The sequence below is a fragment of the Pararge aegeria genome, chromosome 6 (assembly GCF_905163445.1).
Source record: "Pararge aegeria chromosome 6, ilParAegt1.1, whole genome shotgun sequence".
NCBI classification, from domain to species: Eukaryota; Metazoa; Arthropoda; class Insecta; order Lepidoptera; family Nymphalidae; genus Pararge; species Pararge aegeria.
Genome location: NC_053185.1, coordinates 14,533,253 through 14,558,679, shown reverse-complemented (window position 1 = coordinate 14,558,679; position 25,427 = coordinate 14,533,253). Strand labels below are relative to the sequence as shown.

The window sequence follows — 25,427 nt, the reverse complement described above, 5'->3', positions numbered from 1 at the left end:
AATACAACGGTCTTAAAGGCAGCCGTCCCTTCAACAAATTGGTTATTATGGGCGAACACTCCCGGAGTAGCCTAGTTGAATGGGATATCTTGATATATACAATAAGTGAGGGGCATAAACTGCTCAACTTAAGGCCGATTCGACGGCCGAGTGGCGCAGTGGGCAGCGACCCTGCTTTCTGAGTCCAAGGTCGTGGGTTCGATTCCCACAACTGGAAAATGTTTGTGAGACGAATATGAATGTTTTTCAGTGTCTCGGTGTTTATCTGTATATTATAAGTATTTATGTGTATTATATTCATAAAAATAAAATATTCATCAGCTATCTTAGTACCCATAACACAAGCTACGCTTACTTTGGGGCTAGATGGCGATGTGTGTATTGCCGTAGTATATTTATTTATTTATTTATTTAACTATATCTGTTCCCGTAACCTTTAAGCCCTGCACGCGGCCCTGGGTGGTGCTAAGAGCAGTGACAAAAAAAAATAAACATACAGTAAAATTTTCTCGATAACTATAAATGTCACATGTACCTCTAACGATATTATTAGAAGTATGCTTTCCTTAATTATAAAATAAAGCTTTCATAAAACAAAAAATACTTTAAATGTAGAAATTACTGAGTATTTTGGTTGTCTAAGTTTTTTTAGTAAGTACTTATTTATCCAAGTGCGGGTTTTTACAGACTTTAATATTATCAAAAATATAATATTTAATTTATTGGTATTTTTGTATTAAGGATTAGCATGCTTAAAATATTGCAGAAAAAATAAATTACAAACTGCATTTCAATATGCAACATACTGATATCGATTAAATCTGCATGTACCCAGTAGTGGATAAATATTCAAGCCTATAATATATATATAAACAGGGAGATTTTGTTTACCCATTTCATATTCTTTTTACGGCCTTGTGTAATGAGCGATTTAAATTTGCGATAAGCTGAAGGGCTAAGCTGTTACGCTAAAAGCCACGAAAAATCGCTTAACTTAATTGCAGGCGAAAAGTAAAGAGAATTTCAAATTTTGTTCAGTCATTCACTGCTCTTCTGTGAGCCTTTAAACATAATTGAAATGGGAAATGGAAAAGATACAGCAGATAAGATTTAACTTTGCTAAAAGTTATTAATGTACTGACACTCTTGTTCTTTCAAACTCATGAATCGACGTGTGATTTTATTTTGAGGTTTAAAAAAAAATTTACTACATGTTCACCCTTTTTTGGCGTGGTGGAAAAGCTTTATTCCTTCCTGCGACCATTAGGCAGGACGGAGGTTATGTGGGTCCACCACGTCCCCCCAAACTAAAACCACCACGGCATATACTTCTTGTTGGCATTGTTTGACGCCCGGGGATCACCACAAGTTCACCCTTGACTGCAATCTAAGTGCTGTTAAGTGATGATGCAGTCTAATGCAAACCTGTTAGGGGTATGGCAGATATATTCAACTCAAACCCCTCACCCGTTCTACCAGACTAGACAGCGAAAAAAAAACAGAAATTATTATTTCCCTTTTTGCCCCTGCTAGGGGTCGAACCTGTGACCTCAAAGTAAAAACCGCAGCGCTCACCACTGCGACAGAGAAGGCCTCAAAAATATACATATTACATCTAGTTTTCAGAGCGGGGTCGCCATTCCAACACATTCGGACCCCAACGTCCACCGATCCAAGCTATCCTTTGCTACTTGAGCTTTGAGCTATATCGTTTAGTCTAGTTCTTCTACGGATCACCTCATTTCTTTTCTTTCCATAGCTCTCTCTATTGCCCACTGAGTGACTCTGACCCTTCTTATGAGGCCCATAATAAGCAACAATGTAAGTACTTAGATTATAATAACTTATTTAATCCAAGGTGTTCGGATCGCATGAGGTTGGAGTACTTATTTTGTTGGGTGTATAAAATATAGGATTACCACGCTAACTTGAAAGTCCACAATTTTGAATGCTCTAAAAAAAATACCTAAAAATGCAAACAAAACGGTATACTCATATTTATTGTAACTATGACTGACTATAATATACTTGTTTATTAATTTGAAAGAAAAATAACATATTTCTTGCGTCTATAAAATTCGAATACGAAGCAAATTTGAAAAGATACCAAATGCGCATATTTTCATTTAAATAAATGGTACGCTTAAAGGCATAAAAGCTTTTAACCATATATTACGATTTTATATATCATTACCAACTCTCTGTTGCTGTTATTCTGAAACTAAATAAAGCGATAGCGCTTTTTAAAAATAAACCTAACATAAAAGATTTCATTGTTAAGAAAACTTTGATCAATATTGAACTAGATTTACAGTTCCAAACTACTTTCTTTTTTTTCCTCTACAAGTTACCTTTGCCTGCAATCTCCCATGGTCTTATCACCAGTTGATCCAATTCTATATGGTAGCAGGGTTACCTCTTAGGTATCTTGCAGTTATATCAATCCCAAACCACTAATCGGTTTCCACGGATTGCTTGTCGGTAACTTCCCATCAGTACGGATAAAATAACATGCAGCCATTATAAATTTCCGAATCCGAGACCTCCCATTCATAGCCTCACTATTGCGCCACCAAGGTTGTCTCAATTTATTTTATGATTGTAGTTATCAATTATAGTTACAATCTTCATTACTACATTATGCAGAAACTTTTACAAGGATAATACATTTTAGTGTAGTTTTATAAAAGAAAAGTCTCTTCGGCACACTCTAATTAAATCGCGATACTCGAAAAACGGTTGTTTCTGATTTTTTCACAGTCATATGGTTAAATTATTCGAATTCTATTCGAAAATATTATAAATAGAGGTTTTTTTTACACTTATAACTTAGAAAAATTATCCCAATTTTCCATTCGGCAAAACCCAGATGTTCTGGGAATGATGTTGACAAGTGGTATTTTTTGTTTTTTATAAGCAATTATTGGTAAAACAAACAAATATTTTATGAAAGTTATAAGACGAAACAGCCTATGAAACTGCATATTAAAATATTGGTGATGAACAAATATAATATTATTTGCATATTTTTATCGAATCGCAGTACGGTTCTCAGAATTGCATTGTTTATCCCTTGCCAAGGAATATAGTATATAGAACTCAAAGCTGACTTTTTCAAAGTAATAATAATTGAAGACATACAGACGTACAACGGAAGGTTCCGGCCGACCAAGTATAAAGATAAGCCCATGCCTTCCCTGGGCTTGTCTTTATACTTGGTCGGAAGAAGAAGAATAATTGAAGAATCAAGCTGATGATCCACCTGACGGTAAGAGGAAAACAATCGTCTATAATCAGAGCAACATTTCGCAGGGCATGCAACGAACACGTCTCGCAACGTGCCCTCCCTGTGCCCATCGACCTGAGACGCAGGTGTTAGCCTCATGTGCTTGTCATTATACTGGCAACCACGCCCTTCAGACTTGAGTACAGCATTGCCACAATGCAACTTGGTAAAAATAAGCATGGCGGTCGGTAGTACTTTCCCGGACGAGCTCAATCAAAAGAAGTTTTACTATCACTATTATTAAGTTGACCTGGTTATATATCAAGATTATAAAATAATGAAGAAAGTCTCATTCTAGAATTAAATTATCGCGAAATATGTTCCATATCATTCAGCACAAAGACATAGGAGATTTTATGGTTATAACAGACAGTCGCCTTCGTAACCCTTTAGCTACGACACCGTAGCTCCTACGATTGCACGCGCCCAATCTTACGGTAACGTCCTTAAACTTGTCAAGTGTATCAGCACGGTAGAGTGGGCAAGTGCAGCCCAGTCCCCGTGACCTACATCCGACGACCCTCGCTCGGGAAGCTGCTAATTTCCACCATCACGACGTCACTACGGGGGGGAGGGGATAGAGAGGGGGGCGACTCGCTGGCTGCCTGTGCCTCGCTCCGATCAGTCCGCTGCCCTACTCCGAAGAGCACGTACGCGTCGGTCGCGACTCGCGTCCGCGAACAATCAAACACTTCACAAAACACCTCATCGGCAAATCCTGTGTCCAACAAAAAAAAAATATTTTTTTTTAAGTGTCGTGATTTTTTTTAACATCTCCCAGTTGTGATTGAAGGCTCGGGTGGGGCGCGTTCCGCTGACACACTGGCTCAGTCAGCCGCCGGTCGCCGAGTGGCAAGCATCGATTTTCACTACACGGCTCTACGAGGTACGTATCACGTGCTCGTATTTTCATCACTGCTATTTCCACGCGCCGCGTATTTTCGAACGATCTGCTTAGCGTTCAAGGCCGCTTCTGTTTGCGTTAGAGTTTACGTTTGTAGTTTGATCTATTGTGCGAATCTTAGACAATTCGTTATCTACGGCGGCCTGAGAGGAAAACGAATCGCTTTCATGGTTTCACGATCTTTAGAGCACGCTTAGAATATGTAATGCGATAACGCGCTGTGACCAAGGTTGCGGTTTACATGTCCACGATGCAACGTGTCATATTTTTTCTTCTATTATAGGTACTACACTACACATACATTATACTCAACTTATATTATATACTATTCTTGATATAGCACCCTCAGTGCATCGCTTTCACTTTGCAAAAACCATTTTTTGTTTAATTGCTAAAGCATTTACAGAATTCGTATAGTGCACAATTAATGTGTGAAGTGATATTCGGTATAGCCTTTGAATCCTTCTCCTCATTTTTAATGGCAAAACTGACAGTGACTTTCAATTAACACCTATGAATTGTTATTTTGCGTTTTGATAAAGTAGTTTGAATATTGTTGATACAAAACATAGAGTCTTGATCGTGACCTACAGGCATTAACGATCTAAATATCGCAATTGCGTTACGCTGTACGCAATCTGGCACTCGTTCAGATAGCTATTCATTCAGACTACGCGTCAACTGTTTAATTTATATCGCATTGATTCTGTTAAATGCTACAATATATATCAAAACATATGTACTTAATCATCGCATCTTCTACTACGTTAAAAATATCTTGATAAAACAACGTTGGCATGACTGAAAAAGCGTATAAAGGCTTATCTTTATCTAATCATCTCACCTTAAACTACGTAAATCTTAACTTTAACTATTCTAGATAGCATAAAATCTCGTAACTGTAATATGGAAATATCATAATTTCGACAATCCTGAAGTTTTGTCTCTAATGAATTCGGGGATCTCAGTATCTGATTTCGCAGAAAACTCGTATCTACGTACGTTCGTAAAATTTCCATGTTCCGTTTCTAGTGTCATTTGATGTCATTAAAGAAGCGGAATGCTTTAAATGCGATAGTGGTAGAGTTTCAGCCGCATTTATATCCAAATCAGTAGTTATATGACCGCCGATTGGCGCAATGGGCCACCCTGCTTTCTGAGTCCAAGGCGGTGGGTTCGATTCCCACAACTGGAAAATGTTTGTGTGATGAACAGGAATATTTTCCAGTGTCTGGGTGTAAATATATATTTTATAAGTATTCATTGTATATTACTACCCATAACACAAGCTTGTGTGTATTGTCGTAGTATATTTATTTTTATTTATATACAAAAATTTATATTAGATTTATATTAGATTTTCAAAAAAAATTACGCACATCCGCCGTAATTCAGAGTAAAATTGCAGAATGACTTTTGCTTCGTCAGTTTTAAATATTTATCTAATATCTTAAATGTAATAGGTTTAAATTATTGTGTTGTATGTGCAGAATGATATTTTAGCTTACTCTATATTTGTTAACTTTATTTGTAAATGACTATTTAATTTGTTTAATCGTGGTGACCCTGGGGCCATGGAGTCTAATCGAAAAAAAAACCTAGAGGCACCGCGGTTGATTGACAAAAGAATCAGCCTGGCTGCATGGGGGAAATGCAGTCAGCATTCTTGCCATCATTTCACGTCATGACCTTTACAATAATTAGTTTTGTTATTAGTTTTATTGTTACATTATCTATGATTAAAAAAGTTGTCAATTTTGATATATATATTTTATTTTTCTCACATATATGTGGTTATTAAGTTATTTATATTATATTTTTGTAGCATGGAACATGGTTTTATAAGATAAAATTGGTGACAAAATCAAATAAAATCTTTATTTGCATAATTGAAAATTTGAGTTTCGTTGCAAATCCGAAGTCAGCCTTCAGTGCGTCGGCAAACACGTGCAACCGCCTGTCACGGTTATTATTAAAACTAACCCTAACTATTAATACATTTTTATCTAGATCGTTGTGCCCGCCATTTGAATAGCTTGAATAATTCAAGCCATATGTTCCTATTTTTTTTCGTCCCAACACTTGTTTCTAGCGTGTACTAATTATATTGTGTTGCCTCTATTTTCTCTATTTTGTATTGTCTCTGACTATTATTTATGAGATACTAATATTTTAAATAACTTAAAAATTAATAAATAAATATACTACGACAATTCACACATCGCCATCTAGCCCCAAATTAAGCGTAGCTTGTGTTATGGGTACTTAGATGACTGAAGAATGTTTTTATGAATAATATACAAAGAACTTATAATATACATACAAACACTCAGATACTGAAAAATATTTATGTTCATCACACATACATCAATTTAGTTGTGGGAATCGAACTTACGGCCTTGGACGCAGAATGCAGGGTTAGACGACGACATGTTTATTGACGACTATTTATTGTCGTCAATAAATAGGTTTAATTAAAAAACTTTTTATTTTTTTCTTTATTTCTATGGAAGCAGAGACCTCTGGCTCCAAGACGGTATGCCATCTTTAAAAAACACCGATATATTTCAGCCAATTTACAGAAAACAATAACAAAATTTACATGCATGAGCTATCACTCTGTTCATTAGTGAAAACCGTATGAAAATCCGTTCGGTAGTTTTTTTGTTTTTCGCGCCTAGATAGACGTCTGCGGGAGACATTGTTTTATAATATGTAAAGATACTCTCAACTTTCTTATACTCGCCCTTATCCCACGCTAAGTGGGGCACAACATGTCTTCTCTATAATCCATCCATATATTTTTTGCCTTCCTCTACTTTTTTGTACTTCCACATTAATATTTAACATTCTCTACGCATTACATGACATAAATATTCTCGACTTTACAGTTGCAACTTTTCTTATTTGCCTCAGTGTCATAACAGCGAACTGTTATTTCTAAAATGTGCATCTACTACCGTAATGCCCCACAGAAATGGGTTACCTTCATACTTGTATTTAACCCTTGCTCTACATTCGCGAGTTTAATCCATCATGCATTTACGTAACAATCACTTCAGGCCCCACAATTTATAAGATAGAGATATACTATCATGAATTAACTGACTTACTTATAAACTTTTATTAAATTTCAGTAATGAGTCAAAGTCAAAAATATCCTTATTCAAATAGGCCCAAAGGTGGCACTTTTGATACGTACATTTCATGAGAGGTACACAGTAGTAAGTGATGGCGATAACCATATTCGTAAACTTAAAACAGTCCGTCCAGGTTTAAGAAGCCCACAACAAACTTAGTCGGATGCTTATTTTTTGTTATCACCATCTCACATTGTCATTTAAAATGAATAGAAGAGCAACCTAATTAGAGCAATAATTCATACCCAAGCTTTTATATCTATAAAAGGACTTTTCTGTAAGCTTAGGTTTAATACAAACTTTGAACTTTTTAAGAGACATCTCCAAAATGTCAATGGGTGTTTTATTGTAGAATTGTTTGCAACTACTTTTAAAAGAATTATAAAAAGAGTCTCAAGCCAACTATTACAGTAACTTTTATTATAAAAATCTGGTTAATTACACACACGGCAGAATTAAAACTTCTAAAAAGAAACCTCCCTATATTACCCCTGATACTCTATATTCATCTCAATCTCTCTATTATAATTATGTTATTATAAAATTACAGTTTCCGTGGTAACTAAAACATTTTGTAGCGTAATACTATCTCATTCACTCACCGACTCAATCCTAAACATTTATATGTTTGTATATCGTGTCACATGTTGGTTTCATCGAATTTCAAATTACAGGGGTTTTAAAGAAGTTTAACACAATATTAATCACTGAATATATCATCTGTTACAAAAAATATACGCCAGCCAAGGTGCTGAACAAGCTGACGCTATTTCCCTCGGGATCGCAAGGCTTATTCTATAAGCGGCCAGCTCTTGGGTTATAATGCTTGGACCAACTTTTGTTGTTATAAGTTACTGTATTCAGTGTACTAGTAATCTGATTGAAATATATTTCTTAGATGAATTACTGTTTATAAACAAGCGAAGCAGTTAGTTTTAGACGACTTTAAAAAAGGTTTTCACATTGACGCGTATTTTTATTTTTACAACTCAAATCAGAACGAAAATCGATGTTTTTTTTTGAATGCTTAGTTTTATTTAACTTACATCCTATTTCGCATGAAATCAAATTTGTCACTTCTCCGTCTCGGAGGTCTATGCTCTACATCTCTCTATCCTTTGACAGAAGGTGCTTGTGTCCAGCACTGGGACGGATAGCTTAATATACAATATCACTTATTAGAATCTATATATATAAAAGAGAAAGTGTGTTGGTATGTTCCGTATAGGCTCCGAAACGGCTGGACCGATTTCAATGAAGCTTTCAGGGAATCTCCGGATTGACCTGGCGAGTAATCCTGTAAAGTTTGGTGACGATCGGAGTACTCCTATTTTTGAACTGTCAAACTGTCAAATACAGCTTTTATTTACTATGATGATATTCTATTGTTGGGTGTACATGGGTGTAGATAATGATCTTCACCCGCTCGAGAAGAGAATAGAAGAGAATGAATACGGAGAGAAATAAATGATTTAATTGATTATGAGACTTAAATTAAAAATTTAATGATGTAAGTTTATTGTTTAAATAAAATAAAGCAAAATCTAGCCCGGCGAGGCGGGCTGGGTACGCTAGTAGTTAAATAAATTACCTTATATATTCCCACAATAAGGAGAATATTATCTTTTTAATTCTTGATTTCTTAAGCATATTCAAACATCTTACATTATAATTACAACTACAGCAACAGAAAAGATAAACACTACTAATAACTAATTAAAAACTGAAACTTTTCTTTGTGTTGGAAACTTAATTAAAACTTAGCCTAAATTATTCAAAAAACAACACCCTTGAGTACTAAATAAGTTTGATTATTTAAGAACTACGTTGCGTATTTTCGTGTTCTGATAATATCGGCAGGTTTAGTAATTAGACGTTGAATAATTGATTGATTTATTAGACCTTAACTTACGTCTTTAATAATAAAAAAAAAATCGGTAAGAAACAAAGTGGTATCCATATATCGCTGAAGTCTTCTTTTAATAGTAGTATTACTACGCCTGTATACTCCGCTCTTCCATTACAATTAAAATAAACTAAACAAATTACAATAAAAGAAAGGTAGGTATACAAACAAAACAAGATATACAATGATATACAAAAGGATAGTAGACATGTTATACAGAAATTCAGTTGTTTATATTAATTACACCTACTTAATATACAAAATTAGCATGCGTGTTCGTGTGTATGTTTGTGTGTGCGTGTGTTTGTGTATAAAATAGATCTTTTTAGGGTTCCGTAGGGCGTTTTAGGGCTTTTTTTTAACTTCAAACTATACGGAGTGAAATTCATATTACTGAAATATACAAGCGTCTGTATTCATATAGGGTTTTTGTTGAAATAAGTTCAGAACCTCTTAAGGGCTCTTATTCATGATCTAGTTCACGCAGCGCAGGTCAGGTTCAGGTTATATTAATATGGCTTTCTTTGTATGTTATAGTACGTAAGAGTAAAAAATTCCGTAAACACTTTGTATTAACGCAATATTCCTCCTACTCTTATACAGACTGTTGATGTTTTATATAATAAAATATATTTTAATAATAAATTAATTTTACACAGATAAACGACTATGCCTTTGACATTATAGTTTTCGATATACAAAAGCGAATCTACGAACGCGAGGATACAATTCCCATGAACAAGGTACAAGTTACCGGCCTGCTAGTTTGCTCGCTATTCATATAAAAAAGCAATATTTATGGCAGCGGTTTTAATAATAGTTTTTTCTCTTCAGCGCAGTAAAGTATTTATTGGATTCTTATCGCATAAACCTATTGCTACGAAACGTAATCGCTTTAAACTCCTATATAACTTAGGTATATAGATTACTGACTAACATATTATGTTACATTTAAATATATGTAAGTAATTTATCCTTGTTTTGTTATGAGGTGTATTAAAAAAACATGTCTCTATGACATAAATTGCTAAACCTAAAAACGACCGATTTTGTATCATTATCAGCATGATGAAATGTTTGATAAGTTATTTGAATACATCGCTAATCAAAATCAAAATGTTTACTGTCCATAAATCAATCTAAACTAAAATCTTTAGATCGCGGAATGATTTTCGTAGTGCTATCTTTTTACAACTCTTCCCTGTATATATGACTCCACTAAATTCAATGTTAGATCTGAAGATTTTAGATCAGCTGGATTATTAACTTAGGACGTAAGAGCTCGGAACTCCTAAAAGGACTGCAGTCCAAAACAGAAGGCTATCACTATTATATTCTGTTCATTTGTAGCATTTATATTTTTATATATATATATATTTTATTTATATTTATATATTTGTATAATTTTTAAATCTTATTTATTGCACCACCTACCTCTTTTCTACGTTTTTTCCTTTTACGCCATTGGTTGCCTAGAAGAAATCGCTATGTAGCGATAAGGCCACCAAATTGTACTCTCTTGATTGTATTTATATCTTTGTAACTACTTTTTGTTTCTTTGGTGTACAATAAAAGTGTATTCATTCATTCATTCATTCATTTCCGAATATGCGTATATTAATCATGATATTGATCTTTAGTCAAATCCTACCCAACTCAAATTGTAACATTAATCAACATGTTAAGCGTGTTAAATAAGCCCAGCTTAACATTCGTGACCCATATCCAGCGATTTATCTGGGTCACTTGGTTTTTCCATACATTGATATATTGTAACGTAATAATATTCCGAAGACTAGTGTGATCTATTTGGCGCAGTGTTACATGCGTTTACTAATTAGGAGGTTAGGTCAAGCAAATAATGTTTTTAAACTTAAATATCCGTCAATATTCAACATTGTTATGGTAACTGCAATAACTAAACTCCATTTTTTCAAACATTGTCTTATAATCTACATGATCTCTTTCTACATCTACAAACTTTTCATTACAATTTCTTGGTTTTAATATAACAAAAAAATGTTGGATAAAGAACCGACACACAAAATAGAAAGAGATTTTCTTTATGAAAGTTTGTTTTATTGTTTTCTAAAAAACTTAAAAGAAACTTTTCCTCTAAAAAGTAACGGAACAGGTAAAAAATAGACTTTACAGGAATTTACATATTATTGACCTACTTTTATAAAAAAAGTTGGTAATGCGTTTATCATAATAATTTAGAGGTAAGATTCAGCAGTAAATAATTTTAATTTATGAATATTTATAGTAAATTCTGTGATAAACCGAATGAATTATGCTTAAATTGTAATTTTTAATTTATTTTGTGCAAACTGGTTGAATTAAGCAATTAATTATTTTAAACTAGAATTTCCGTGGTTAATCGAATTATTTTTGGCAACCAATTCATAGCACGATATTTATTAATTAAAATTATAAATTATTTACTGTAAATTTTCAGGAATACGCGATTACCTACGTGCTCATACAGTTTCCTAGCTAAATTTAAAAAAATTGCACACATACTTTTGCTGATGCCGAATCTACCTTACAGTTACACAACGTACACAGATCATGTAATATCGATAAGTAATATCGATTTTGCATGTCGTAGGTTAAATGCAAGGCGTAAACCTCCCTTTGCGTGGGCTAGATGGAAGACAAGCTAATAAAGAATAACTTTTTATCTCGTGCGTGCAATGTTTTTAACAACAAATATTGTGAGACGAACATTTTTCATGTCAAAATTGGCACGTTTAGAAAATTTATTATGTACAAAATAAGTACTATAGCTTTAAAGTTTTTGTTTTTCATTTTTGTTTTAATTACATTATTATTATTTTTTCTTTTTTTTTGTATAATAATTGCTTGCTAGGTACTTACTCCTAAGCAATTGTGGTTAATGTTATCGTGTTATATGTATAACCAAGTTGTGGAAACTTCATTGGTCTATGTGATACAAAAATACGGCATTACTTTTATGTATAATTATACTGTTTGTTTCCCTTGAAAAGCTAATAAATAAATAAATAAATGTAAGATCAATAAAATAAATAAATTAATAAATAAATATGCTACGACAGTGCACACATAGCCAACCAGCCCCGAAGTAAGTTCAGCTTGTGAATAATATCTATACATAAATACTTATTATACAGAAAAACAGCCAGACACTGAAAAACATTCATGTTCATCACACAAACATTTTCCAGTTGTGTGAATCGCACCCGCAACCTTGGACACACAAAGCATAGTCACTGTCCACTGCACCAATCCGTTGTCTTAAAAAAAATGTATTCTTTAAATTAATTACTATAATTAATTAATGTTAGAGACATACTATACTGGCTATTATGGTTCGAGTTAACGCGATACTACTCGTAGCAAACGTCTTGGACTCTTGTGCGTTAACCTTCATACGTTACATTTATCCATAACTTTTTCATAGGGCTACTAACGATTGATACTGTACAAGAGTATCCGGTTAACTTATATCGTTATATTCTAACGTTAATGACATAAGTGGTATATGAACTTCAAGTTCACCTCAAACGAATCGCAAAGGTCAGATGGCAATCAGTGAATAGCAATTAGTAGCTTCGTTGAAAAATAACAGCAGTTTGGGTTAATATAAACACAGACAAAGCATATTTTAGTTAAAATAAACCACTTTCGTCGACCTACATATCGCATGAAAATGGTCATATAAATGAAAGGATTGGATCGTTGAAGCAAGAGATATTTTAATTTTGAAATAAAAAAAATATTATAAATTAAAAACGCACATAACTCCGATAAGTAAGAGGGCGTGCCGGGAATCGAACTCGGTCCCGGAGACCGAATCTTCTTACCCTAGATGCCACTTAGTTGAGACTTCTTACTTTTATCTATATTCTTACTTAAAAAAGAATTATTAAAATCGGTTCAAATTTAACGGAGCTATAAAGTAAAATCGATAAAAAATTTCATCCCATTTCCCCGAAGGAAACTTATTGTTTATTGGGATAAAAAATATCCGTTACTAGTAGTTATACCCCTATACCAAATTTTATTTAGATCCGTCCAGTAGTTTTCACGTGATGCCTGAACAGACAGACAGACAGACAGACAGACAGACAGACAGACAGACAGACAGATAGATAGACAGAAAAAAATTAAATAAAAATCAGTTTTGGACAGTGTCGTTTGTAAAACATCTCCTGGTCAAAATTTTAAAAATATATTAAATGTAAATAAATCTTCCAGTTACAATTTTATTATAAGTATAGATTTCGGACCACACAGAAGGCCCACCTGATGTTAAGCTAAAAACCGTTGCCTATAAACAGAGCATGCAAGGACCACGACTCGTAACAAGCCGTCCTGTTTCCATCAACAGAATATGCAGGTGTGAAGCCTTATGTGACAGTAATTACACCCGCAATCACGCCCTTCAGCCCGGAACACGGCATTGCAACAATTCTTAGCGCAAAAACCCTACTTCTCATGATGACAAGCGATTAATATACGTGGTGAAGGTGTGGGTAATATTATAAATGCTTAGGATAATGGAAGTAGGTAAAATCCTTACAGTTCAGTAGGTTAACGGACGTTCGCACTCACAATTATTCACTAAGCGTAGGTATTCGAAGTGATTAGACCACGTATCGGTGTCAAGGTGCAGTGAAGGTTCTTACCGAAAATCAATTGTTACCACAAGTGTACATATTACGTAGGTACGTATTTGATACGCATTTTATAGTATAATAGTAGAAGGCAATGATACCGGTAATATTGTCCAGTGAAATGTGTCATTGTTGTACCAATTGTAAAGAACTTAATAATATACAAAATTCCTGGTGGTCAAATGGTTATTAAAAAATCTTATTACATTTTAACTATTTCAGTTTTTTTTTTATTCCTCTGCAAGTTAGGCCTGGGCTGTAATCTCACCTAGTGAAAAGTCATGATGCAGTCTAAGATGGTAGCGGGCTTATCTGTTTTGGGTATGGCACCCAATCTCGGTTTTCCACGCGTCAGTGTACCGAAACCATTAATTATATATAGATACAAATACAAAAACTTCCACTACAAGTACACTACCGTTTACACTCGATATGGGATGATTTTTATACATCATTAATTTTTTTTTTGTTTCATTTTTTAACAATGCTTCGTGCTTTAGAATCGACAGATTAACTGGGTCACTGTTTTTTGTGTCTATGTAAGTGGGCTATAGACAAGAGGGTAGGAGCTTCGAATCCCAGCCTCCAATTACCTATAACTTTTCTTAGTTATGTGCGTTTTAAGTAATTTAAATATCACTTGCTTCAACGCTAAAGGAAAACATCATGAGGAAACCTGCATGCCTGAGAGTTCTCTATAATGTTCTCAAAGATGTGTAGAGTCCACCAATCCGCCCTGGGCCAGCGTGGTGGACAAAGGCCCAAAATGAGTAGGGCGTTAACCCCTACTCATCGTGGGAGGGGACCCGTGCCCTGAAGTGGGCCGGTAATGGGTTGATATGATGATACTAAGCATAAATATTAAAACAAGTTTTCGAAATAATATAGACAAGTTGAGTTAGATAGCTACATTAGATAAGTATATTATGTATCATTAATCTGTTCCTAAAAACTTATTCTGCCGTTAATAATTGAGTGCCATTAATCAATGCCCTTTCCTTTTGGCCTATTCCCTTACCTCACGCAATCGCATTACTCGAGGCTTTTTCCTTCCACTCTCCTTTTCAGTTTTTCAAGGGAAAATAATACCTTTTTTCCTTAGGAACGAAAAGTCTTCTTAAGATATTCTTGATGTCCTTTCTGCGGGTTGATTGATATTTCCTCAATTTATAAAATGAATGAGTCCATCGTAAAATTCAAGGTAGATTTTTTTTATTTATGTTCCGCGACAAAGACCTAAGATAAGTACATTACCAATTGCTTTCAATGTTGTTTCTGTTGTCTGAGACAAAAAAATGTGACGTGTTATGTGACAAGTGTGATGTCAATGTCATCAAAAACAGGGCCTACCTTTATATAAAAAGTACTCTGTGATGGGGCTGCCTGATTATAAAAAGTACTCTGTGGCAGGGTGTGTACGTGTAGTAGATACCACAACACTATTGTTGAAGATGCTCCTCCGAGCGGCTGTTCTGTGCTCGGGACCGAAGTTCAACCATTCATCTTTGGAAGTTGTCCCTTTGGCCCTTTACCGGTCGTAGAAGAACTTGAGACGTAGTCCACCACCACTAACAAGTGTGTTTTGGTAGACTTACAAATATTATGAAGAACTCTCAGGTATGCAGGTTTCAACAAGTGATATGTAATTGCATAAAAAGCACATACTCGTAACTCGAAAAAGTAGAGGGCCGTGCCGGAGATCGAACGCTGTCCCCGCCACAGGAAGGCTAAAGTACTAACCACAAGTCTATCAGGGCTTCTTGGCTTACATTTTAGAAGCTTTATAATAATAATAATAATAATAATCATTTAATTCTGACGTTTCCATCCATAGATTGATAGTATATTAGTTAAAATTTTTCCTTAGTATTGATTAGTTTAAATAATAAAAATAAATGAAATAAATAAAAAATAAACAAAATTACACTCGCCCGATTGCTACTCTCACACAGTGGCACAGTATAGGGCAGTCGAATCTAGTAGCAAATACTTATAACTTACTTATAATTTAATTATGCATCGGAATAAAAGAAAAATAATCCTCACTGATCTAAGCCAGGCTGACTAAGAGCAAAAATTCATACTTCCCTTCTCTCATCTCAACAAATGATGCATTAACTAATCACAGTGCTCATAATCTTCTTCTTTAACTTAAGAGCTCCTGTGGGTGGACTCTTTCCAACCCTCTCTTTCAGCTCTTTATGGGTCCCTATTTTTTATTTTACCACCAGACCCAGTCTCGTTCGACCCCTTCCCTTCTTTCCCTTTACATTCGTGATAAATACACCATATCTTAGTGGGTGACCAATCCATTTCCCTCTTTGATTCTTATATTATCTTGTAAAATTTTGTGCATTCCAACTCCTGGTCCCAGGGTCCTAGTAGTATTATTAAATGCAGTTAGGTACACTTTTGTTCACATATCCATAAAAACATGAGCAATATATGAGTACCTACGCAAAGAAAGTGAAAAAAATATATACAATTTAGTAACGTGACCAAAATACTGATGGCGAAGTTACCATTGCGTTATTTCAGATCCCCGATAAGCACGCTATACAACTATTTGCTGAATGAAAGCACGACTATATCGATAAATGATAGCTACGTAAAAACTGACTGTTCTGTATCGATTGTAGTTCAAAACAACTGTGCTGAATTTAAAGTATCATCAACATTATCAAAGCGGTGATAGCCTAGTGGGTACAACTTCGGCTATCCTCTCGGAGGTACCAAGTTCCCTGGCACGTACAACTAAATTATTGGAGTTATGAGTTTAAAAAAAATAGCACTTGAAACAGTGAAGGAAAACATCGTTAGGCCAATTGCATGCCTTAGAGTTCTACATAACGATCGCTAAGGTATGTGATGTCTACCAATACGCGGCTAGCGTGGTAGAGTACTGCGTAAATCTTTCTCAGGCTGAGGGTAAAACCGTACCCTGTGGGGTAATGGGCTTATATTGTTGATGCTGATGATATGGTGACTGGCTGTGTATCGAGTGTAAACAACGTCATCAAAATCATCATCATATCAACCCATTTGCCGGCTCACTACAAGACACGAGTCTGCTCCCACGATGATAAGAGGTTCAGGCTGTAGTCCACTTAACATGTAGGCCTACATTGGTGGGGACTACACGCCTTTGAGAACATTGCGGTGAACTCTTAGGAAGGCAGGTTTCCACACGATGTTTTCCTTCACCGTTGAAGCAAATGATATTTCAATTGCTTAAAACGCACACAACTTAGAAAGTTACAGGTGCGTGCTTGCCAGTGGCGTGCACAGGGTTTTTTGAAGTGCACGCCACTGGTGCTTGCTGGGATTTGAACTCTGCCCCCCGTAAGTGAAGTCGAATATACCCACTGGGCTATCACCACTATTACAACGTGTGCTGAATTTTAATTATAATCGACCATCATCAACATAATATTATGTAGAAGACGAAGTACACGTATAAAATACCTAGATGTTTTCGATCGTTTCGTGTCGTATGTCTCTATAAAAAAATGTAATCAAACAAAGTTAATTATTTACTCCGTAGTTTGGATAGTCGCTTTGGAAATCGATTTTTTGTTTACTCATATTGCACCTTTTTTTAAGCAATTGTAAGAAATTGGTCAACATCAACAAAAGCTATCGCCATAGGATATGACAAAGAAAAAAAAACACACTGATCGGTCAAGAAACGATGGACACAAATTAAAAACATGTTCTAAAGTTTTGACCACATTCGTGTATCTAAAATCGATTCGAAAACATTCTAGACATAAAAAAACGCCCTTATTCGCTAATTTTTATCACAATAATTTATAGAATAAAAATGTTTTATGGTCCTTTTACACAGGCTTTACTAAGCTAGCTTTCTGAAGCACAGAACAGTACGAGTAAGATAAATAGGTTTATTTTATTAGAACGTTAAATTCTGTAGCCAGACGTAAATGAGTTCTCCCGAAATTGTTATTTAATTAAAATTCATCACCGTTTCTGTGTTATTACGTTTCTATTCATTTCACCGCTCTGAAAGCTTTGCCCCAGTAATTAATACGTTGAGAGAAAACGAGCCAAGTCTGACATTATACGAAATGAAGTGGTTTCAAAGCCAATGCCAATATAAACCGAGGATCCGTAAATACATCCGTTTAGCGAAACATGAATTGACTGAAATATGAATTCAAAACAAATAAAGCATTAAACACATGGGAGCCGGGGCCGGATTAGGGAACTTTTGTATCAATCATCTCAAATATTCTTCGTATAGTCTTTCAGTTACCCTAAAGCGTTCATTATTGTTATTTTTTAAAAGCCGATGTTAACTACCTTTTTAACTAAATTCGCATATTTAAAACTTAAATTCCAAATGCACCTGACTCTAAAAAGATGCCCACAAATTTTCTGTCAGGTAGATACTTACAGTTGATACACATTCAGCCATTTCTATTATTTAAGCAATCCTTTATTATAATTACACGATGTTCATAGCAATATGTCACACAGAATACCTAAACAGGAAGCCTGGTAGTCTTTAGGATATGTACCTCTAACGTGCCTTCCATGTCTTCCCATTATCTCGTCTTAGCTAATAGAAATAAGACGATAATATTGTAGCAATAATTATCTCGTTGCGCGCATGTTATACCTGATGATCAACTATAGCCCTGAAACACCTCCACCCTGGTTCCTGTATATTTCCTCTTTAGAATGTATATTTCTGCTCAAGATAGAACCATCCGGGTCCGACCCGGTTATAGTTACGCTTGTCTGTCAAACACCTACACTGTTGAAAGGATTTTCGATATATTAGTAACGTAAGGTAATGTCGAAATATGTTGAATTTAGTTTCTCTGTGGATAATTGGCAATTCCTTTAGAGTAATAGACTGAAAATAGGGTAATTTTCTTAGGCACCTTTCGAATGCTTCCGCGTACTTGGACATCCTACTACATATCTTAGTTTGAGTGTTTAACTCAATAATTAATGACTAACTTAGTTTCATAATAATAGAAAATATATTGTAGAACTATAGTATGAAACAACCTATTTGAGATGTGAATTTTATTTAAAAGAATGCCCGACCCAGTCTATCTTCAGCAAAGCACAGCACAGGTATTCTTCCACAATGAAAAGGGGTTAAGGCCATCGTTCACCACGCTGTCCCAGAGTGGATTGGTGGACTTCAAACACCTTTGAGAACATTATAGAGAATTCAGGTATGAATGTTTTCCCTAACCGTTGAAGCAAGTGATATTTTAATTGCTTTAAAACACACAATAACTTAGATAAGTTAGAGACGCGTGCATTCGAACTCGGCCCCCGAAAGAAAAGTCGAAGTCCCATCCACTAGGCTATCACCACTTTTTACATAAATAATAATGAAATGAATATCATGATGAATGAATGATAAATAATAGATGATTAGAGTGATAAATAGTCTCTACTCGTTGGCTTCTACAATACATCGTAACGGAGTACTAAATCGACTTACGACTCGACTTACAGATGAATTGGCAGACAATCCTATTAATGTTATAAATTATACATATAGTACCAATGCAAATGCAAATCCAAATATAATATCCAAGGGAAATGAGATAAAGGAGTATGTAAATATTTGGTTCGGCAAGTAGCGCAGTAGAGCAGTTATTAATAACTACAAGGCCGTGACTGCAGTTTTAAGTAGACAGCTAGTATCGGTGTTACGCTATTATGCGGTAAATAGAATTAGCATTCTTATTACTATTTCGCACTCTCACTGATAAACGATGTTTATATAGTTTATCTACTCCCAGACTTTGATACAGATTAAAAGATTCTGAAACAGTTGTGATTCGGATGCGTAGTGATCCAGGTGATTCCTAAATCGCTTAGCGGCACGTCTTTATCGGTAGGGTGGTAGCTAGCTGACCACTACCTAGCCACAGCTGAAGCCTCCCGTCAGACAAAACCAGAGATAATTCAGCCTCATTCAAATTGTTATCAAAAATTAAGTTTTCATTTTTAAAGAAAAACCCCTAAAATCCCAAACCTTATTTATTTTTTATTTATTTATACACTTTATTTGTACACAACAAAAAAAAAAGTTAAAAAGTAGGATACAAAGGGCGGCCTTATCGCTTAGCAGCGATCTCTACCAGGCAACCTCTTCAATAACTTCGACGGATAAAAAATCTTTTCAATAAATAAATTAGAGGTTCTTTTATTTCAGTCGTCTTGTTTAAATCTACTGACAAAAAAAATCAAAAGAGGTACGTCACTTGTAAATAAATAAAAAACGAAAAATACATATTTTGAACAGTACCATCAATAGGTAGGTGCAATAATCGTATGTGTCAAAAATAACCTTAATTCACGAACTTCATTTGCTTGTAACTCTGAAATCTGAAGAGAGTTTTAATGTTTTTGGTAATGTACTGTTATTTTTAAACCATATAAAATTAGATAAGTTCCATGAAGGCAACTTATAAGTACTATGTAAAACCAAATCCCATACTACGTCCGGCATTCTCCTTTAAATACCCAAAATGCCTCTGCAGGGAATTGAACCCAGGACCTACAACTTAAAAGCACACCGCTGTGCCAGGTAGGTCGTCACTATACCAACGAGGCAGTTATTTACCTGTAACGTACACATACATTTCAACAACAACTGTAGCTAATTAGACACACATGTAATCTACCAACAAAGCCACATGCACCGTACCTGCGCGCGCATTATACATCCATCTATGCCTTTATCTTCATCAGAAACAGAATGAACGGGAGTTGAGTGGAACGATGCTCAGTTGCCAAAAACGTGGATGGTATTCCGTCAATTCAACTGGCATGTATTCAAAACTGGGAGTAAATTCTTTGCAGTTCCAACTTTATCAACTCACGAGATTATCGTGTACCTACTAGGTACTTTACCTAATTATACCTGACATAATATATATATTTTTTCTAATTCTGAAATATGCAAATGCAAATGCAAATACATAATAAACTCAAATATTAGGCGGATCAAAATAGGTTGTAAAATGACATAAAATTTATATTTTCCAAGAAACTTTTTTTATCATTAAGTCTCATCGCGTCGGTTTAAGAAAAATTTCCATTTAGCTGGTGGAGAGTATTTTTAAAACTTTGCCAAACTAGTATTTTTAACGTAAAATATCGTTCCACATCTTTCAATTACAGCAAAGTAGCTCTCTAAACATCATCGGTGGTTATTATAAATTTGGCAAACACTTCATCACGTACCGAGTTATCGCTACGGAGATAAAACGTGACTTAAGCTAAGTTTATGTCATATTATTTTGAGGGGTGGTATATACGAGTACCTACCGAAGTGTCGAGCGACAGCGACATCGTGTGGACACAAACTCTCCTTTGATTTTGGCGCGAGCTCAGGTAGGTATAGGGACAGAATTAAAAACATGCAGAATCCTCATTCAGCCATCATTGTACGCAGTGCATTGCGTTTAAAAACAGAGAAAACGCCCCGCGGATATCTTAAACGCGAAATGTTGCCAGCTCACTAACATTTTCTCATTTTCCTATTTAATGGTTCACGTTTAGAACATACTAATTAATATTTTCAACTGTACGTCTCACTTTACACACGCGGAATGTTGTAAGCTCATATACATTTCCTCATTTTCCCATTTTATGGTAAACGTTTACAACATTCTAATGTTGTATATACGAGTTTTAGTTTAGTTTACGGTAAGATTATTACTTTCAACTGCTAAATGGTATGAAGTATGTAACCGTTTGTCGGGAAACAACTCTAAAGTGGAGTGGATTATGATGCTTCAATATTAATGTTCTGTATGTTCTTAATTCTGTGGTTTTAGCATTATGTCCGGCCCCGTTTCCTTGCTACTGTCAATTTCTAAATATCCCACTGACACTCGTGTTTGATGGTATTATTATCTGATACAGAGAAAAGTTAAATAAACCTTAAAAGTGTGTACCGAATGTACTTTAACCGTACTTGTACCTTCAATTGAAAATTTCATTCTATCGAGAAAAGCAGTACCACATTAAATAAGATATTTTTTAATTTGTTGACATACTGACAGAAGTGCCACCTACCGGATCCAATTTTGTTCATAAATCACCCAAAAACCAAAGAATCGTATACACAAAATTTCTTCCAAATCGGTTCAGCGGTCAGGTAACAAACGCGCGTACAGAATAATGAAATATAATGATAAACAAATTCTTTTATTGTAGTGATGCTGATAAATACATTCGTTTACCTAGGAGGTTGCTAAATGTGCATTCTCATAGAAATAGGAAGACAAAATGGTAGACATAACTATCTCGTAGCGCGCATATTATGAGCCCTAATTAAATGGTCTAAGAAAACCACAACACAGCTATATATGTATGTACACCACCTCAGTGTGTGGTGGCGCGCTCTTCGGAAGGCCTATGTTCAGCAGTGGACGTTTGTGGGCTGTTGCTGCTGATGATGATGAATAAATACACTTTAATTGTACACCAAAGAAAAAAGTAGTTACAGAGATATAAACATAGAGCAAGAGAGTACAAATTGTGGCCTTATCGCAACACAGCGATTTCATCAAAGCAACCAAAAGGGTAAATGGAAAAAAACAAAGAAAGAGGTAGAAGGTGCAATAAATTTTTGAGGATAAGATTTGGGTCTAAGTTTATTTTAACGCGACACCATCGTACTGGACTAAACGTCTAAGGCCTTAAAATAGACGTGGAATAGCGACGGAACAGTTCCTCAATGTTTTAACTTTTATCACGCTCTGACGTTCGAAAGTTGCTCACAGTTGAAGTGAGACAAAAAACTGCATAACTAATACGAACGCTATGACACGTTTACTTGTAAGACTAAAGGTATCAGATAAACCTCGTAATATAAACATGAAACCTTTTGACAAGTTTATGGTGGCGTTGCCAAGAAACGAAAAGATAGAATGTAAATCAAGATTTACCGTGATGTTCCCAATAACTTTAATAAAATGTTGTTTTTTTCATTCCAGTCAATATTCCAGTTTTACCAGCCAATATTTCCTTTATTTGGTTCCAAAAAGTTTGCACCTCGTTCACCTACTTATTGAACGCCCCAGAATTATAATCGTCCTGCTGTACACTAACAAGACTTTCGAGCCATAATAAGACCAGATGTCAGCTATAAAACTTAAAATTATATACAGTACTTCCTGTGGCAGTCGCTGTTAAACTATCCTTGTTATAACTAACAGAGCACTTAACGCCAAGTAAAATTTGGATCCATACCAGTTCATTAAATGCAATCAGATGTAACCAGTCGTTATGCACACAAACTAGGATATTAAATAATAGGATAGACTGGCCTCGAAGCACATCCGTGACCACTATTCCCTTGAGTAGATATCTAAAGAATATGACATATTTCTTTCCAGATCGATAAGTCAAGATCAATAACATTTATTCTCATTGATGAGTCTATTTTTTTAAATTTCCGCTTCAAAGTGTGTCTTATATGAATAAGTTTTATTTGACTAGACAAAACATGAGACAAATCGTCTCATGTTTTATCTAGTGACAGGCTTCATCTGTGGCTCGTTGCTACTATTTCGACAAAGAGGACGTGCCGCCATACGATTGCCTACCTTTATTTATTAGCTCTCCGGTATAAAAAATGTGGTACTAAGTACACATATAGTCGTCTACAGCAAATAAGTATACAGGATATACTATTACAATGCCAATGTCATCCAGTAAATCACGGCCCTCCTGTGGAACATAAATAACTGTTAAACTCGTGGTCATCTTGTATGAAATAGAGTACTCAACAATCAGCCAATATCCACACAAGGTGATGCGTTATGAGTGGTCACGGATGTGCTTCGAGGTTAATCTATCTCATCATTCAATATCCTAGTACGTGTCAACTAGTAACATCTGACTGTATTTAACTATTACCTACAGAAATATAAAACAAAACTAATACATGTAGAATAAAGACTCTCTCATAAAAAGGGCTGGGTTTGGCGCAACGAATTGTATAGGAGAAAACCAATATTTATTATAGGTTTAATAAACGATGAATGCTAAGAATAATTATTTCACGTTACCATAAAATCAACACGGGTTATTTCGTCTTATTTTTTACAGTTAAAACGTCTATTTCTTTGCTTTTATATTTTACAACCTAAATAAAAGATACTCTTACGCAGAAGAATTGTCCAATGAAGCGGTTCAGTTGTCTTCTGGAAGCAGAGCAACTCTTATCGGTACTATGTAAGATATATTATGGAGAGTGTGTTCAAGAACTTCTTGGCCTCATTTCCACTCAACTTTTTACGATCGATCTGCGAGTATCGTTAGGATCTGCACCGTTCATCGTCATCATTGTTACTAACCCATTACCGGCTTACTCCGGGAAACGGAGTAAGCCGGTAATGGGTAAACTCCGGGAAACGGTCTCCTCTCAGGATGAGAAGGGTGTAGGTTGAGTCTAACAGTCTGGCCAAGAGCGGATAAGAAAACTTCATACTTTTAGAACAATAATGCATAATTCCCAACGATGTTTTCCTACAACGTAAGCAAGTAATAATTAATAATTAATTATTACTTGCTTACGTTATAAGGTAATTTTGGACCTACCAATGCATAAGTTTAAAGAATGTGTTAAAACACATTTATTACAGCGAGGTTATTATACAATTGATGAGTTTCTTAATGACAAGGTTGCTTGGAAGCATCCGGCTCCGCTTTCATCTCTCACAAGATAGAAAAATGAATGTTAAAATATAAAATGTAAATTTTTGATGTTGGAAAAGAGCAACTGCTGAGTTTCTTGCCGGCTTCTTCTCGGTAGAATCTGCCTTCCGAACCGGTGGTAGAGTCACTACACACGGACAGACTTGACGTTTCAAAAGTGCCTACTTGAAATAAATGAATTTTGAATTTTGAATTTTTGAATATAATTGCTTAAAACGCACATAACCGCTGCCGCCCGAAAAGACAAGTTTAGGGACCACTAGTCTTTCACTGCTCTCCACCTTAACGTTGTTGATATCCAACAAAGCTCATTATCGTCATTATATCAACCCACTATCGGCCCACTACAGGGACCAAGTTTACTCCCACAATGAGAAGGGTTTAGACCCTTGACCTCCACCCTGGTCCGGTGGTCGATTGGAACAGGAAACCTCATTGCTTCCGCATTTCTTGAAAACAGTTTCTCTTACCGATTTCGCCCACGGTGGTCAATTTTACGACCTCCCTGGCGCAACGGTGAGCGCTGTGAATTTAAGTAGGACGTCACGGGTTTGATTCCCGGCAAGGCCAATTTGGGAATTTATAATTTCTGAATTTTCTCTGGTTTGGTCTGGTGAGAGACTTTGGCCGTGGCTAGTTACAACCCTTTCGCCAAAGACGTGCCGAAAAAAAATCATTACAGAGATTTTCCAGCTATGCTGGAGGTATACATGTGCACAAGTGTGCACATGTGCAGCTCCGACAAGACCAGAAAGAGATCCTTGTTTTTCACAACTCACGTTCACGAACTGAAATATCTAAGTAC

The 25,427-nt window shown here is 35.3% G+C and overlaps 1 protein-coding gene across 1 annotated transcript in view; it reads left to right on the top strand.

The window, feature by feature from the left end:
- Window positions 1-3,925: 3,925 nt before the first annotated feature.
- LOC120624646 (protein Tob1) overlaps window positions 3,926-25,427 on the top strand; it is a 72,115-nt gene continuing 50,613 nt past the window's right edge. Inside the window, exon 1 of the mRNA XM_039891303.1 lies at window positions 3,926-4,172. The gene's annotated coding sequence lies outside the window, so the exon portion shown is untranslated. The remainder of the gene's footprint in view (window positions 4,173-25,427) is intronic.